Source organism: Suncus etruscus, chromosome 9, assembly GCF_024139225.1.
Source record: "Suncus etruscus isolate mSunEtr1 chromosome 9, mSunEtr1.pri.cur, whole genome shotgun sequence".
In the NCBI taxonomy this organism is placed as follows: Eukaryota; Metazoa; Chordata; class Mammalia; order Eulipotyphla; family Soricidae; genus Suncus; species Suncus etruscus.
In genome coordinates, this window is record NC_064856.1 from 21183607 (window position 1) to 21202476 (window position 18870).

Below are 18870 nucleotides of genomic sequence, written 5' to 3' on the forward strand. Positions count from 1 at the left end.
AGCCTTGAGTTATGGAGCAGATAGTTCAATATTAAGCACATGAAAGCTGTACTATTTCAGTCCAGTAATGCTCAAAAATTCACCAGGCCACAATGAATGCACCAGAAATTCATGACCATCAGAAACATGAAATTCCAGGAATCAAATTTGGGAACTTATTCTCTAAGTTATCCCCACAACCCCCAAACACATTTTTATTTCACTAGTCTGTACCCAGAGATATCAGCATTTTCTTAATTACAAATAAAACAACATACAACAGTTGTTTTAGCATCCCTGGTAACTTTTGTCATCAATAAAAATATAAATATTACTCTGGTTTCTCTTCAGATCCTATAAATCTTTAGCCTTTTACTAAAGATTTCCGTGGAGAGGAACAATTCTGAGTTCTAATCAAATTTTTGAGGCCTTGCATTTGCAGGGCTAAAATAAATAAATAAATAAATAAATTTAGTATAATAATATAATTTTCATAATATATTAAAGTAACATACTGTCACTATTTTCATATTATACTTGTTCTCTGGCTAGTCACTGAGTCATATTATTTAATTTGCAATTGTGAAGAAACATAAGCATAATTCTATTATAAACTATACTTTTATTAAATTATTTGAGTTATTTTAATGTAATTTATTTCTTTTGTTATCCTCTAATTTTATCTTCTATATTTTAAAATATTATGCTTAGAAAAGTTCCATAGTTTTCATATTACTATCAATAGAATAATGAAAAGTAAGGAAGAAAACTTGGAGTGTCTAAGGTGTATTATGGAACTTAATTGTATTCTATATTCCATAAGTCACTTACCAATAATCTATTTCCATGACCCATATGTAGTTCCTTAGTAAAAGTCTGGTACATGTAACGCATTCATATCTCAAATGCTTGGATGAAGATCAGAAATAGAAAAAAAGGGAAAGGATATAATGCCTCTTTATCAGTCTGCCAGAGCAGAGAGATGAAAGAAGAGTCACAAAAGACAACAACTGAATTACAAAAGGGGGAGTCAGGATCTGTTCTTGTAGTAATGGAACACTTCAGGAATCACAGAAGTCCTGGGGAAGCTCTGTGGGGAAGTGGTGGAATAGGGTAAGAGACAGAGTTACAATCACCTCTATCTCATAATTAGCTTCCAACTAGTTTCCTGACACCTGTGACTCATGATGATCAGTATTATATAAAATTCACCAGTAATCCAATTAGTGTTCCAAAAGAATCACCATTTCTTTGCTTGTGTAAAGTTTTCAGTCTTTTTTACAAAAGTATATCTACTCTTCCCCTATTTTCCAAAATGGAACCTACCAATGAAATTTTTCCCAAGCCTTTTCATATATGTGGGAAAAGTTTTTTTGTTTTGTGTTTGTTTGTTTTTGTTTTGGAGCCACACCTGATGAGGTTACTCCTGGCTATGCACTCAGAAATCGCTCCTGGCTTGGGAAATCATATGGCACTCCAGGGATCAAACCGAGGTCTGTCCTGATTCAGCTGTGTGTAAGGCAAGTGCCCTACCACTGTGCTACTGCTCAGGCCGCTATGTGAGGAAATTTTTAAAGACCCCTAAACCTTTGTTTAAAATAATTTACCAAATCATCCAAAGTAACACATATAACTAAAACCAGAACTGACATAATTAATGAAGTAATATGACCAATACATGGCACTCATAAAGTTACACCCATATATAGTAATATTCTGATTTTGCTTTCCTACTCAGCGTCAGTCACCCTAGCTAGCACAGTGATTTCCTTTCCTGTTAGTTTACTGACAAAAGACCACAGAAGACAGGTCACAGTTATTTCTATAAATCTGATGCACTACTCTTCTCCTTCAGTGGGAGACCTCTCCCTTGGGCTCCAAACTATCTAGACCAGCAGTTTCTAGTCACAGGGGTAGGGTGTAAAAGGCTTGTTTCTGAACCATTAATGTAACAATAATAGGAGCCATTTCAGACCTATGAGCCCAGACTATAGGAAACCAACCCCATATACTGATTGTTGATTTACTACATCTTGGGGAACTTTATAGTCCAGCCCCTAATCACTACCACCCAACTAGATCATAAAGACTCTTCAGAAGCCTTATTCTGAAATTCTCTCAGTCCCATTGCTTGAGGTTAGGGCAACACTGCCAGACCTGTGAATTTAATGTACCTTGATCCATGGCTGACTTCATTTGCTATTCGTGTGCTCCTTAGGCACCAGTGCCACTTTGTGGGATAGATGAATGAGGCATAAGGCTGGCTATGAATCTCTGATGGTTTGGACTGAGCCTTAAAAGGAAAAAAAATAGCCATATCCAGAGAAAGTTTGTCTCCCTGTGAGAACAAAGCACTGTCCCTTTTATGTTAAGATTGGTGCCATGTCAGGGATTGTAAGTTGGTTGTGCAGCTTACAATGTGCAGATGGAACACTGGGAAGTTAGATGAGATAGATCAGCATGTTGAGTGAAAAGTGAAAAAGGCTGAACCAAGTAAAAATCTCCAATACTTCCTCTCTGGCCACTTAATTGATGGAAAATGAACTACAGGTAGCAAGGGCAACACCCAGAGACTATAGGGTCATATTTCAGTGGACTGTGAGCAGGAAATTAATAGAAATTGGAATACTCAAGACTTCTAAGTATTGAAAACCTTCGAAGTTGAAGTTCCCAGAGCTAGCGGCTAAGCCTGGAGGGTGGGGTGGGAAGTGAGAACAGTCTGTATAGCAGTACAGTTTTTCCAAAAGTATATTCTGGAAGTTTCTTGAATCTGTAGAATCCAGACAGGCTCTGGGCATCAGCATTCACACAACCACAAACACTCAGGGGTCATATTCTGAAGCCAAGAGCCTATCTCATGCTACTACCCAGCAAAATGATGAAATTCAGGTGTCTCCGAATATAATGGAGCTGTCACTTCTCTTTCAGACCTTTGCACCTTTGTAAAAAGCCAAGATTATACACAATCAAAATAAGAATGTGACCCTGCAGCTTTCTCTCTTTTACCTTAGCTAAATTTTTTATTTCTTCTATATCTTACATTTCACTGTCCTGACGGATCTGATGGTCACTTGTACCAGCTTCATATTTGGTGGCATATAAAGGGGATAGTACTGAGTGAGAAACTCCTCCTCACCTTGCCCTCAGGACCCTTACACTTTTCCGGCCTTGCCTTGCCTTTCTTTTACATGGTGTCAGGGAAAACTAGCACATACTGAAGCCCTAGAGTACCTCACAGACTTCCCACTTGCCCCTGAAAATTCATTTCCTGCACCTCTATCACCAGGGAACAGTAGATAGTATCAGGGCAATAAAGTTTAGCAGAAAATATATTCTACAGGAGGTGGAAGAAATGGTTCCTAACTCAGATCTCTGCTATCCCTAGACTGCCTTGTTGCCCATTTCAAAAGTTGAAGAGGAGAAAACTCATGAAGAATTGAGGTTGGTATCTGTGGAAGTGCTTTGTAAAGTGATGACGTTGTTTCTAGATCTGAAAAATTAACTTCAAGGTAGCCCTACTCTAATGCCTCACCAAGAGTTAAGACGGAATTGGTGAGCAAATCTAAAGATTAATGGCTTGCAGGGGCGTAGCTATAATTTGCAACTGAACAAGATAACCCCTTGTTTCCCAGCTAAATTGGGTCTCTGTTATACCTGATTCCTTAAAGGTATCTTGGGCTTCAACCAACCCACAGAATTGTCCTCATTCCTGATTCCTGTCCACAATGCTTCCCAGCCAAGTGCATTAAAGTGGACCCTCAGACTGGGCACTCCGCCAAAGCTGGAGCTGCTAGGAAATAAGAATGTGTGTATTTATTGAGGAAAATAAAACTGTGTGTGTGATGTTGCACAGAGGCGATTTATGAGGTTTTATGGAAGTGTCACCAAAAGGCCCACTCAGTCACTGCCAATATCAGGTCTGCAAACACCTGGGAGCTCAAGCAATAAAGCTCCCTAATGGAACTGGTAGGTGAGATGTGCTAGTATCGAGGAGCAGGAGCTGAATTGTGCAGGTGTCTGCACCTGGAGGATGGAGGGGCATGTGTGGCTGGCTGAGACTCAATATATGCACCAATAGGGTATGTGAAAGAGTGTCCATGTCTGAGGGTGCTAGAGAGTATGCAGGCTAGGTCACCCTGGGTTGTCACTGTGACTGGAGATTGAGCCACAATGCAGAAGTGAACCCATTAGTCAAAGGACAACACAGTGTGAGATCCTCACAGGAAGGGCTGAGTCATCACCTATTGCTGAGTTCAAGGCCTTGAGGAATGACAAGCAAAGAAGATTCTCAGGGGAAAAAAAGGTATCTTTGAGAGGAACACTCAAGAAAGAACAAAATCTGAGTAATGGAGAAAGAGGGGGCTACGTTTTGTTCATTATATATTTAGTTGTTGTGAGCCCCCATGGTATAAGGGTCCCTTTGCTCCCTTTGACAGAAGTTTAAATGAGTTCTGTGAACCTCCTACCTACCTCGTTGCTTTCCTAGACAGCCACCTCATGCCCTCCATTGCCCAGCTGTAGTAGATACAGAACTAGCCCTCTTGCAGAATATCTTGGAGCCTAGATCACTTTTCCGAGAATTACCTGCAATGAGATAGCATTGGGAAGGCATTTAACTAAAGAGGAAGCAATAAAAAGGAAGAAGGATGAGAAGAAGGAGAGAAAGACTTTATGGGCAAGTCCTTTAAGCACTCAAGGTTTAAGGTTTAATCTAACACCAAAAATAACCTTCATATTCCACAGAAAATTAGAACTTTAAAGACCATGCAAGAAGGAGTACCACTTCCTCTCTCTCTTCTCTCTCTCCCTCCCTCCCTCTCTCTCTCTCTCTCTCTCTCTCCCTCTCTCTCTCTCTCTCTCTCTCTCTCTCTCTCTCTCTCTCTCCCTCCCCCCATTCACTGCTCTGCAAACAATGAAAGGGGTACCACTTCCTCTCTCCCATTCACTGCTTTGCAACAATTCGAGGTCATGAGTTTTGCAAGAGCCCCTTAGTTGCCTGAAACACACAATAATCACATGAATCTCTTGAAGGTCACTTCCCTGCAAGACATGAGAGGCTCTAGACCAGAACTGGTTTGTGAAATGAAACCAGAACCTTAGGTTTATTGTCCCCGGTGGGCAGGATTTTTTCCCAGCTGTCTGAGGCTAGGGGGTAAGCATCTATGAAGAGTAACCAAGAGGATGTAGCTTGGCTGGATGCATACACCTACTCCAAATGATCCTCTTCCAATACCTAAAAGGGAAAATTAACTGAACCCTGACTTAAGATGTGGAGAGAGTGTAACATTTTCTAAGGAATCTAAAGCTATAAATGAAAGAGATGGCTTTCATTAAGAATCAGAGTCTTCTTCCTCTTGTGCCCCAAGCATCACCAACTTCCTTCTCTCAGAACCTTTAAAACCTGTCATGTTTCTTGACCTCCTCTCTCACACCATACTCAGCTGCTGCAAGTTAGAATTCACCTCTGCATCTCTCATCCCCAGGGACCACCACAGAGTAAGATGGAAAGGTAATGCTGCAGGAATGCTCAGAGAAGGAAGCTAGCTGACAATGTCCCTTCCACCTATTCCTATATCTAGGCGTTGAATTACTTTCTGTGAGTCAAGAGGGATAAAAACAAAGTTCAAATTTTCTCTGTCCTTGTCTCTCTCACCACACAGACACACAAACAACACACACACACACACACACACACACACACACACACACCTGTCCCTGCCCAGAGCAGTAAATAAAGGGGTATTAAGGGGTACATTCCAAAACAGATCCTTTCTCAACTGGAAAAGTCATGCCCTGATCAGATATCCATGTGCAATCTCCTAATCTTCCTTAAGTGGGCATCCTGAAAGTAGGGCAGTACAGAACCTGTATCTTTTACTCAATTCCTACCCTAAAGATGAATGCCCAGCCTATCACACAAAGGACCTTTGGTACACAGGGTTTGGCCAGGTGTCCACAAAAATGTGCCATTGAGAGAATAGCAAAGTTTGTGAAGAGAGTGGATAGGAACCAAGATGGGCCTGTACTCACTGCAGCAAGCAAGTGAAGAAGATGGACTACAACTTTGATACTACTGACCTTTGATTGACCCCAAGTCTTTTGCAACCATCATGCTTTCTGAACTAGCAACTCACAGCTTTGAGATTGTGACAATTTATGGTGATATAAATGATAAACTGGTGATAAACACAGTGTTTCAGGTCATGACTCCAAATACCTGTTTGTGTATAAACCACATGGTCCCCTAAATATACCAGGTATGGCCCTAGAGGTTCCAAGCCCCAGAAGGTGACATAGGTAATCCCCAGTAATGCAGATCTGTCCACCACAGCATCCTTAAAGGCGTGCTTTGAACTTCTATCCAGTTCAATTATCTGAGGATCACCAGATTAGGAATTAGGGTATCCTGAACATAGCTAAGAGACCCCCAAAATAGAAAATAGTTTAAATAAATAAAAACTTTTATTTTCCCTACCTGCTATATGCTATTTGCATGGACTTGAACAAACTACCTCACCACTCTACATCTCATGATAGATTATCAAAAAATTAATCATCCAAGGTGAATGTAATAAGTTTCCGAAAATATTTATGAATATTTTTGTTTTAGTCTTTTAGTGCTCCCCCTCTAATTCTGATTTTCTTTTTTGTGACCACTGTCTCTGCAATCAATCTCATTTACCTACAACAAGTCCATCCTTCCTAGGGTTTTCTCAGTACCTGGAACTCAGACCCATGCCCTTCATTACTTTTCTACAAACTATCACAAAACTTAGCACAGGGTTAATGTTCAGCAAGAGGGGTCAGAATACCACTGACAAGGCATTTAAGGATATGCTAAGTCTGAAGCTGAAAACTCTTACATGATCAGTCTGCTAACTAGAAGAAGCAGAGAAGCAGAAGCTCCATGTAAGTACTTTCCAATTCACTGATGGTGCCACATCCAGTAGAAATGCTACCTTTTACTTTCAGACAATTTATGAAAATGTTGCTAAATATTTAACAGAATAGTTTGGTCCAAACAGAACCATTCAGGAGACTTGGGATATCACTAAGCTATTAGTCACTGCTCTCATCTTTCAGGTATAAAATGACTGAAGTATCATTTTATTGGAATTAACTATGCTTTGGCTGCCATTATTATGTTCATAGCTTCCTCCTTTCCAATATCTCCCTGTGTGAACAAGAAACTCTCATGTCAGGGTCAGAGCAATAGCTGGTAGGACACTTGCCTTGCATGAAGTCAATCTAGGTTCAATACCTAGCATTCCATATAGTCCCCCAAGTCCACCAAAAGAACCTCCTGACTTCAGAGCCAGAAATAATGACTGAGCATAGCCAGGTGTGCTCCCCACCACTACCACCAAAAAAAGAAACCCTATGTCACACAAATCAGGCACAGGCCATGCTAATTTAAGGTAGTAGCTAATTCAGTGGATCCTCAAGATGAGTGTGTGTGTTTGATGTCCGGGCTTAAATATGACTCCAAGACCACCCTTGGGCAAGGGTCCATTGAGAGAAGGGGATCCCATACCCTTATTAAATCTAGACAGTTGTGGTATCTGATCTGTAGGAAAAAAATGAATCTGTGTAGTTTCTGGACAGAAATCTTAAGAAATGAGATCCAGGGACTGGGAAAGAGTACAGTATTTAGGAAACATGATTCAAAATGTTTATATCCCATGCTTAACTCATGCATCATATAGTCCACAGGGTGTCACCAAGTATAGTAATAAAGACCCCTGAGCACTATTGGGTATGGCCTTGGAGGCCTCCAGCACCACCAGATGGTCCAGGCATCTCTGACACGACAGAGACTGATAGTATCACATTCTTGGGCTCTTATACTGAGCCACCTTCTTGGTTGGCCAAGAATAACTGGTGGCACCCTGGATCTCCTGAGCATTGCGTGGGAGTCCCCCCAAACTAAACAAGGTCCAATAGGACCAAAGATATTTTTAAAAGATTAAAGCAATTTTTTAATATACAGCCAACTCTGATTTGATATATTAACCAGCACTGTGTATGGTCCCTTAGGTACTAACAGAAGTGACCTCTGAGCAAAAAGTCAGAATGAGCCCAAATGAGTTAGTAGCCCAAAACACACATGAAAGAAGAAAATAAGGGGGAAAATGTGGCCTAGGGATAATTCAGTAGAAGATCACCTGTCACTTACAGGCATGAGTTCATAGATTTAATCTACTGCCTGGCCCCATATGCTAAGTGCAAGCCTTAGCATACCACAATCAAGTGTGTACAACCCCTGGTTTTTGCAACAACAAATCAAAAGAAGAGGGAAAAGAAGAAGTTAAAGTTAGCAAATCAACCCTCTGGACACTTAGAATGTTCTCTCTTTAGAAGGAAGAGGAGTTGGGACACTTCTAGCAGTGCTTAGTGGTTATTCCTGGTTCTGTCCTCAGGAGTGACCCACACACACACACCAGTGCTTTGGGAGACCTTATGGCAGTGTCAGGAATCAAACCAGCAACTTAACTACAGTGATATCTTTCCAGCCCAAGGTTTCTGGATCCTGTAACCCACCACCATGCTGTGAGGATACCCAAGGCACACTACTGAGAGGATTTTGTGGAGAGGAGCCCAGAACTATAAACTCAGCCAGGATCCACCATCTGGGAGGCAGATCCTCTGTCCCACTTGAGCCGGCCAGTCACTGCTGCAAGGAGAACAGCTGTTGTTTCCAAACTCTGCTCAAATTACAGATTTGAGAGCAACATAAATGCTTGTGGCTGTTTCCAGTTTCCCTTTGGGAAGCATCATTATGCAACAATAAATCATCAGAGCATTTGCCCCAAAAGAAAATGCTTCTGGAGCACTCAGTGTTTGGAATTCTGGACTCTGTTAGGAACCAGCCTTCTGCCACCTTCCTCAAAGTCAGATCATCACTGTCATTTCCAGAAGTATCCACAAGGGAAGATCACACTTTGAAAATAGAATCTCAGGATTCCAGTCCCTGTAAAACCCCCAGAAAATTATGGAGCCTTTCTAACCCCCTTCCCATTGCATTATCTATAAGATGGAGATAAGAAGACTTGACTTGAAATGCTTATTGCAAATATCAAAAAATAGGAATAGGCCAATCATTTCATCTTTAAGGACCATCTAAGTTCTGAACAAGCTATTCAATTCTGCACTGGCAGCAAGAAAGCAGACACCAATACACATAAACTAATTGGCAAGACTGCTTCTCAATCAAGCATCATTTATAAAAACAAAGTTTGGATTGTGGGTCACAAGCTATACTCTAAAGGATTGGAAAATTTCCTGCCATAAATGATACCTACCATTAGCTTAAGTATTATTATGATTATTATTACTGACATAAATGCAACTTTCTTTAGGCAGAAAAGTCTGTTGGGAATTTCATCAACCCCATAATCACATGGTTTACCAAAAAAATGTTCACCCGAAGATAATAAGCAGCAAACTTAGTAACAAGATGAGTCACTCTATGGGGTGGGGAGGTGACATGAAGAAGCTTTATGCATTGCTCTGTATTTCTGAACAGTTTGGACCAAATCTTTCAAAACAAGATAGAATTTATCAGAACAAAAAGCATGAACATTTCTACCCCTTGGGGGGATTCTGATACTTCTGAAACAATTTCCTCATGTACCCATCACTTCTTTCACATGAAAACCCCTAAGCAAGATTAAAGAGGAGCTCAACTCCAGGAACAAAAGAAACAAAGGAAATAAAAATATGGGAGAAGCAGGAGGAAGAGGGAGGAACCATACTGGAGAAAATTCTGGAAAAAACTTCTCTTATAAATCCTACCTCCCCAATGCCAGACACATTCTTTATTTGCTTATTTGCTGGGATTTTACCTTCCCAAGTTTTATCTTCATGGGCATGCTTAGTAATGGGAGAGACTATTAGGAAAAGATGTTACAAACAAAAGTGTTGTTTGTTGTGAAATGAAAAATGAAAATTAGGCACCACCATTTGGGTCCAAATTGGGGATCAGAGGAATCACTATTATGTAAATGACATTGAAAACCAGTAGTGAGTGACTGGGGATTAGTCATCTATCCCCTTGTCTTCCCTCCTTTTTTTCAGTAGGTAGACACCAGAATTTTCTAACACCCATCTGTCCCTCCTCTGTTCCTGATATCCATTCTTCTCTCATCCATGCTGTGGTATTTGTCTTGTATGTAATAAGGACTTTCCACGTGCTGTACACAAGACATTTTACAGGATATATGTTTGTTAGTTTGTCATGGTCTGACATCTACCAGAAAACAATGAAGGGACCTCAGTAGACTAGACCTCATTGTTCTGTGCAAGATCTTGAAAGACCATTAGGAAGAGAAGGTGGACACTCTGTGCAGCCCTGAGCCCCGTGGTATTTATCATGGTCCTTGCAGAGAGAATATTTACCTTTCTTCCCTTCCAAATAATTAAAATATAATATTTTATGACCAGATAAAATTTACTGGGACCCTTGGCACATAATTATAGTGCATCTTTAGAGGACAAAACATAAAAGATGCATGATTAGGAAGTTAAAAATCTGGACAAAATTATAATGTGACAAATAATTTACAAGTGATTATAACTGTCCAAGAGGGTATTCCAATAACTTCTTATTAAAGCTAACAATTAAAATAATTAATTTCCTAAAAGCAAGAGGAAGTTTTTCTTCAAAGGCTTAGACTTCATGGACTCAGAAAGAGGAACAAGCTTTCTTGTCAAAGTCAAGTCTTCTATCTCAGGATATCCGTTCTTTCCTCCTTTATGTATTTCTGTTTGTATTTAAGTGCTTACAAATTTAAACAATTTTTCTTTTAAAAATGCATAGATTTGTTGTCTGATTGGTTTCACATAAATATATTAGAAAGAACAACCAAATTTTAAGCTTTAATCTTCTATTACCCTTCAAAATTGATTTCTGGACCCATTTTCTCCCTTTACCCAAATAAAATGTTCTCTAACTCTATTGTTATTTAATAATAAACTAGAAGTCTTTATGCATTATCATTTAAAACAATCATATCTATATAGAACACATAAGTCTTGGAAAATTACCTACAGTACAATGTCTAACATTTATACTATTCTGCATCTTTGAAAGTAGCTAACAGAATATATCTTTTGATTTTTTGATGTTTAATTTCTTTATTTTAGACACTGTGTTTTACAGAGTTGTTCATAATACAGTTATTTTTGCATTAAGTATTCAAACATTAATCCCACCATCAATGTAACATTCCCTCCACCCTGGTCATAAGTTTCTCAACCTCCCCAAAGCCTATTCCTTGTAGGTACAAATAATTTACTCTCACATTGCTTGGTACAATTAAATGGTAAATAAGTTATATTAAAAACTGCATTTAAATAAAATTTATGAAACTGCCATATCTTGAAATGAGGACTTATGTTATTGTCTGAAGGTCAACTAAAGCTGTATGTTGCCAGTTCAGCATTCTGTTGTTGATTCTGTTTGTTGAGGTTATGTGGATTCTATAATAATTTTGTATCTAATGTGATGTTTTTCTCCTGGGATATAAGTATTAAAATTATGGAAATCCACAAATTTTTACAGATCTAGTGAACTGAACTGATGATAATGATATGACATAGGATGAGCTATGATAATGATATGACATAGGAGCCATAGGGTCATAGGATTCCTCCAGTACAAACAGCTGAGAGTCATTTACATTCTTAGGTGTTTCCTCCTACTTGGATTTCTCTTTTGAGAGTTATATGAGTCAATAGAATTGGCCACTTGCAAAGATATGACTGAAATCTCTAGTTTGTAGATGTGGCTGACAGGGACTTCTGAAAATACAGAGGGATTGGGCAGGCAATTCTACCTGGCTCCAATGGTCCCCAAAGATATCATCCACAAAACCGGCATACTGGAGTGTTTGGCAAATATGAAAAATTTAAACCCTAAAATTACTACTTCCACTACATTAGCATTTTCCCTAGCCATTCTTTATTTCATCATCAATTCTCTTGATTCTTATTTCCATTCATTGATCCCCACCTCAGCCACCAATCCTTCATTTATTCATTTATTTATCAATTTTATCTAGTCATTTGTTTATAAAACCATTCTAATCACTTTCCATTAGTTATTCATAAATCCATTAATCCTATACTCAAGTATTCCTTAAATATGCTAATTAGATACTTGTCTATGTTCTAAGCTGTCCTGAATAAATATAACAGAGCCTACATAAAGTAGTTAAAACTTTTAAGTCATATTAAATAATCATTTCATAAAATTTGAGGTGTACTTAATATATTTATATAAAATAAACATGAATCAAATTTATTTACTTATACAAAATATCATTTAAATTAATAAAAATGCAAAGTGCTAGATATTTGCATTGTATTTTTATCTTACATCTTCAAAATCGAGTGTATGCTTTATTTATACTTTCAGATCAGCTTAGTTGTACTAGCCATATTTCAGGTGTCCAATAGACACATGTGGTTTATGGCTACAATATCGCCCATATCTAGGGCTTTGAAAGTGAATTAGAAACAAGTCTTTGTCCTTGAATACCTTACATTCAGAAATGGACAAGAACTAAAGCTCATTAACAGTAAGAGTCTGTATGTTTCATACATTATCTCATTTCATCTCTACATGAAATCTATTATAGTCCCATTTAAATTTGGGGAAAGTTAAGATTCCAAGAAAAGTGGCAATTCTAAAATTCTAAAATGAAAACAATGAAATGTCCCAAAATACTGAATGAAATTACCAGATTGAAGGAATTTAGACCAACTAGAAAAACTTTGAAGAGAGCTGCCTAGTTCTCCCAAAGTCTCTTGAGGGCTAGGAGTGGGCACACCACCATGAATCAGCCTGGTAATAGGAAGAAGGCAACATAGCAGAAAGGTCTATAAGATAATAGAAAGAGAAAAAAATAACACTCATTTATGCCCAAATAGTTTCAAAATTTTTTCTGAGAAGAGGATATAAAAGAATATTAGAAGATAATATTAGAAGAGAATACTTTATACAAATCAAAAACAGTCTTTTGCACCTAAAAATTATAGTCTCCTATGCATTCATAATAGTGTTGGAATTATAGCCAGCTAACTGTATAGTTCCAACCTTGTGGAATATGGTGATGATTTTGCTGCTACTTTGGTGCTGATGATTTGGTGATATGAATAAGCATAATAAATGCACATTACCAAGCATTTAACAATGTCCCAAGTTTGTCATCTAGAATAGTTCATTGACACCCTTATTTTAGTAACAAGAAAACAGACATTTTTCCAAAGCCTACAAGAGTCATTCGCCAGCCATGTTATTTTTGTAGGCAGGTTCTCTTCCTAATGAGTATTTTATTGTAAATACTTGACTAGGCTGATACTGCCGTGTTATAGGCTGAAGAAGGATGACGAGTGGAAGTGTGATGTTGTAATGATTGTTTTATGAAGTCCAGAATCCAGCAGGGAAGAGAAATTTGAAAGCAAATAAAAAGATTCCAGGGGTTAAAGTACTGTGCCTGATATTAGTACACAAGAAAGTGGGGACAAACAGGGTGTATTGCATGCCTCTCTGCTAGCTAAGCCCAAGTGCCCAAACTGCCTCACAAAACCGCACAAAATTTCCTCAAAGTGCCAGCACGTCAATTAAACTTTAATAACAAGATTTTAGTATCACACTCACCTCCCGCCGTGCCACATATCTTAATTGCAGACCTTCCCGCGTGCCAGCTTCAAGGCCTTCGTGTGCCACCACTGGCATGCGTGTCATAGGTTCGCTATCGCTGCTAGGGAGACAGGCAGGAAAGTATAGTCTAATAAGTGATCAAAGAACTCTGTCTATACTAGAGCAAAAGTACAGTTGATATGGCAGTTGTCTTGTACATGGCTGACTCAGATTCTATCCCCAGCATCCCATATGGTCCCTTGAGCCCACCAAGAATGGTTCCTGCAAACAGAGTGTGGAGTGAGCTACTGAATATTGTTGCATATGCCCCAAAACATACAAAAAATCAAAATAAAAACTATGTTTAATTTCCCCTAAAAGAAGCAATCTCTCGTTCACAAACTAGCTTCTTTATCAGGTCTGTGGAACAAAGTCTCTGACTCTCCTGAGATAATTTCCAGAGAGTACTAAAAGTGAGTTCATCATGTAGATTGTCTCCTTAAACATAAAGGAATGTTTTGGTTTTATTGATTATGTATTATTTTATTATTTATTACTTTAGTTATTACTGGGGAGGGCAGAATGGCTTGTAGATCCAATCAAAAGTCATATGTATATTCTCATTTTGAAGCTGCATGGAAGCTATAGATGTGGGTCTGCTGGCTGTTTGTGCCCTCATGACAGGTGATGCAGAGAAGAGCTGGACAGTGTAATAGAAAGGACTCCTGGCACGAAATCCGAAAGCCAGGGGATTTCTCTGGGTCTCTTCTAGGATAACTCAAGACACATGGCTGGGTCTGATAATAGCTTGTCAGACAAACTTTTACCACTAAAACTTATTTTAACCCTTAACCATGCCATATTCATGTAAATTTATTATCATTGCTTTTATGGAGTAACATTCCAGGTTGCATTTTACTTTTCAGATAATTGTATATTAGGCATCTTATATGTTTCTATAGAACCATTAAATTGACATTGATGATAATGACTCTGATTAACACTCTTTTACCTACCATTCCTATGTAAAGGATACTCAAAGATTTTTTTGTTATCTTGACACTAATGTAGCAAACACTTTCTCCTTATAGCTATTCCTCTCCTCAACATCATTTTCTCAAGATAACAATCAGAATGTAGAAATATACTAACATATTATACCCAAAATTTGTAAAATAATTAATATTAATTCTCTATCTCTATTTTTATAGATGGTAGATGTAATTAATTTTAATTTTCTTGGTCAGAATTAAGAATGTAAATTTTAATGCTTTTTTGCCATTTACACTACTGGATATAAATTATCGCTTATAGATTTGTTCAATTTATTTACTTAACCCTTTTGTGTTTAATCATAAAAACCCAAAGAAATACAAAGAAAGATATAGTTAAGTGATAGAGTTATAAGTTGTGGTAAATACTCAAAGCTTCAGTTAGGGCCCTAAGAGAAAGCTAAAGGTAGTAAATTCAGTCATATATTCCCTGACCCATCATCCATTGACCCTACTGGGAAAGACTTGAGGTGCATAATATTAAGGCACTCTGTAGCTCATACACTATGCTCACTTTACACAAATATTTTACTTGATTCTTATAGGAAAACATCTTCACATTTTACAGATACAGCTGAGATATGTCAAATCAGACCCCAAATCACACAGACCTATGGGGATTCAACCCCAGACTTATAGTTTTATAAAGCCTGTGACACACTGTGCCATAAGCCTCTAGATGAAAAACTATGATGAAAGGATCTAGAGAGTAACTAATTAACAACACCTAGATTTACAGGGGTTTTCCAGAGAAACATAACCAATGGTTATATTGTAGATACCTATTCAAGAAGATGCAATATTGTATTTTTCTCATGTGATTTTAGAGAACAAGAAATTCAACCATGGACCACATGACATACAAATCTGGAAAAACAGAAAATATGATGGCAGAATTCAGTCTGTGTTCAGATTTGAGAAGCCCTGTTGAAGTTAGCAATCCAAGAACCAGGAGCTATGATATTCAACAACAAGAGAAAAACAATGTCCCAACTCAAGGGAAGAGAAAAATCTACCTTCTTTACCATCTATGGTTCTAATTAGGCTCTCAAAAATGTTGCTTACCCATCCTGGTAAGTACCAATTGAGAGATCCTCTCCCAGATGTATCCAGAAATAATATATCTACTGTAATATAGGCATCCCTCAGTCTAGTCAAGCTGGCATATAAAAATATGCACATTATCACAGTCTCTTGAACTAAAGAGACAATTGGAAAGAGACAAAACCAAGTTGTATGTATCAGCAAAGACACACAAGGTCAGGGTACTATGTGAATAGAGTGAGACTTCCTGGCTGTGGAGCTGAGGAAGGCTTCCTGGAGCAGGTGATGCACTGTGAAATTTAAGCACGAATGAGACTGTCCGTGCATGCTGGGGAATGTGAGGAGAGTCAAGAGTCAGGGTCTATGGAGATTCTGTGCCTCCAGTTGAAAGACTTTATGGATAAAATAACCAAAGGTGGTTTTAACCAGGTAGACCTGGTTTAAGCTCTACCTCTACTTGCAGGCTGTGTATTTAGTCATTTCACTTTCTGAGCCTTGATGTAGAAATAGGTGATAGGTCCAGAGTATTCCTAGGTGATGCCATCTTATCAGACTTCCCATCTCTCAAGCCTGGCCTTTCCTTCCACTCACAAGCTAGGAAAGTCACTCATGAGAAGAGGCTCCTAAGGGCACCTACCTATGCACATAAATCCTCCTATTTAAAGTGCAGCTTAAAATCAAGCTGGTCATTGGAGCCAGCCCTGTCTGGTTCTGCCAGTTACTCTTTGCACAAGATTCTTTCTTCCACTTAGATTTAGTGTTCTCATCTCTCTAATGGGCCACAAACTTGCCTTTTAAATGATTATGATGCATGTGCACAGTGCCCTGGACTAAAATACCCTCTGCCTTTCAAGAAAGACCTGGGAACCCTACCTCCTGCCTATCACTGCCCAGGTATCTATCCATGATTGTGGGGGTCTCTAGTCATCTGAGCATAGCAGTTCCACTGGGGCCTTCTCCAGAATATCTTGGGGGCCCTTCAGCAAAAAGAGGGGAGACAGCCTCCTCTCCTCCCTGGGAGTCAACTTCTCCACATCTCCTCCCCCAGCTATAGCGGGAAGGAGCCATGACTCATTGGAGGGAAGAAGGTTGGCATCACTTCCCCTCCCCCAACATGGGGCTAGTCAACAGACTTGTGGTTAAAGGACCTGCCTGAGTTGCAAAACAAGCCAGTTTGCTGTGCACTGGCATCACGTGGTGGAGATAGGCTGGTCCATTCTCTTCCCCAGCCCTGATTCACCAATCCAGTCCTAAGGCTCCTTGGGCCTCAATTCTTCCTGAGTGCTCAGGGTCATCGGTTCTCTTAGAGAAGTCTTGATAGAAAGCAACTTCCTTTCCCCCTCTGTTATTGCACCACAAGTGTATACATTCTTATTCAGAAAAATGTAGACTGTCAGAGAAACATCAAATGGGAAACTGCTGGGCACTCCTCTTCAAGGGCTCTCTTTGATTTGCTAACTAATAAAAAGCTACCTAAGAAATGCATAAATGGTATACTTTTTCAAAACTATTAAAGCAAGTAATCTTGTTTTTGCTCAGAAAGCATAAATCTATTAGTTGCATTGCTACTTCTGAAAACCCTGAACTATGATTGAAAACAGGAAAGTGCCCTGAACAACTGGCATCACCAATCTAGCTACCTATCCAGAGGCAACCACAAGGTTCGTGAAGTAAATTACCTTCAAATCTCTGTTTCATAGCTATAGAGAGACAGTAAAGGGGTAAGACCCTTGCCTTGCACACAGATGACCCTAATTCTATCCCCAACACATATGATCCCTGAGAAAAACCAAGAGTGGTCCATGAGAATAGAGCAAGGAGTAAGCCTTGAGAATACGTGGATATGGCCAAACCACATCCTAAAAAGTTATCTGGTAAAGAGGTAGGGGAATATATGATACATGGAAATTCTAGAAAATTCAGTATCTAGGACTATCCCCATAGTTTCAGGCTGTATGCATTTCTACAACTTGATTTGTTTAGCTGTCAGAATGCCTCAGAGATTTTCCATTTTGTTACTCAGAATTCCCATTTTCATCTTTTGATTTTGAGTTAGGATCCCAGTGTGAATGTGCCATAATTGTGAACAGTTGCCAAATAGTGGACTTTTAAATTGACTTTGTTTATTTTTGACCATGTGTAATCAATATTAGAAAGGCACACCCTGCTTCACTTATCTGTCCATGCAGGTAATCCTAGAAAGCTGCAGTCAGTGGTAATACCCTGGCATTCAGTATGACCAAAGTTAGATTTAATATTTGGTTTCCCGTGAACCTCCCAAAAGTTCCATTCTTATCTCTTTTTTAGATTTTATGGGCACAAGCTTTCATGTATGAAGTAGAAAAGTAGAAAGAAGGGGCCGGAGAGACAGCAGAGTGGCGTTTGCCTTGCAAGCAGCTGACCCAGGACCTAAGGTGGTTGGTTGGAATCCCAGCATCCCATATGGTCCCCCGTGCCTGCCAGGAGCTATTTCTGAGCAGATAGCCAGAAGTAACCCCTGAGCACCGCCGGGTGTGGCCCAAAAACCACCCCGAAAAAGAAGAAAGAAATAAAGCATTTATTCTCTCCTGACCTGGATATCTTGTTGAGAGACATTTCAGAGAACGAGGAAGAACATAGAGTGTCTACACTAGATGGAAATGATTCATCATAGAATTCAAGCTCAGGAATGAAGAGATAGAAACCTACAAAGGGAGTTGACTGTCAATACGCCCCTCTTTCTTCCTACTCAACTCTCCACATGTCAGAGGAAGCATTGTCTCTTCCAAATGAGGCAGAACTTATCCAATATAAAAATGGCTTTACCTTTGGTTAAGAAGGTTAATTGGTTTCCAGAACTAATATTTTTTTTAAACTTTGCTCATATTTGACATCTTGGCTGAGCTTTTCTGTCTTAGAGAAGTTGTCTTGACCTACATGACTTTCTAGATCTTGAAAATAGCACTTAGTGCTTTGTAAACCTTAAAAGAACTGTTAATGGGTATCATATATGTTGATTGATAATGTACTTAGGTAATATCTGATTTTCCTACAGAATGTCTAAGGTCAAGGACTGGTTTTCTTTCCAGTTTTCAATCCCAAGTCAATACCTCATATTATCTGAAAAAAATGGAAAGTGACTATGGCTCTATACTCACCACATCCCATGCA

General features: G+C 38.9%; 1 non-coding gene across 1 annotated transcript; it reads left to right on the forward strand.

Moving 5' to 3' along the window:
- Positions 1–310: 310 nt before the first annotated feature.
- Positions 311–424, forward strand: LOC126019603 (U5 spliceosomal RNA). The gene has a single exon (XR_007499238.1). It is a non-coding gene; the product is annotated as a U5 spliceosomal RNA (small nuclear RNA).
- Positions 425–18870: the final 18446 nt, after the last annotated feature.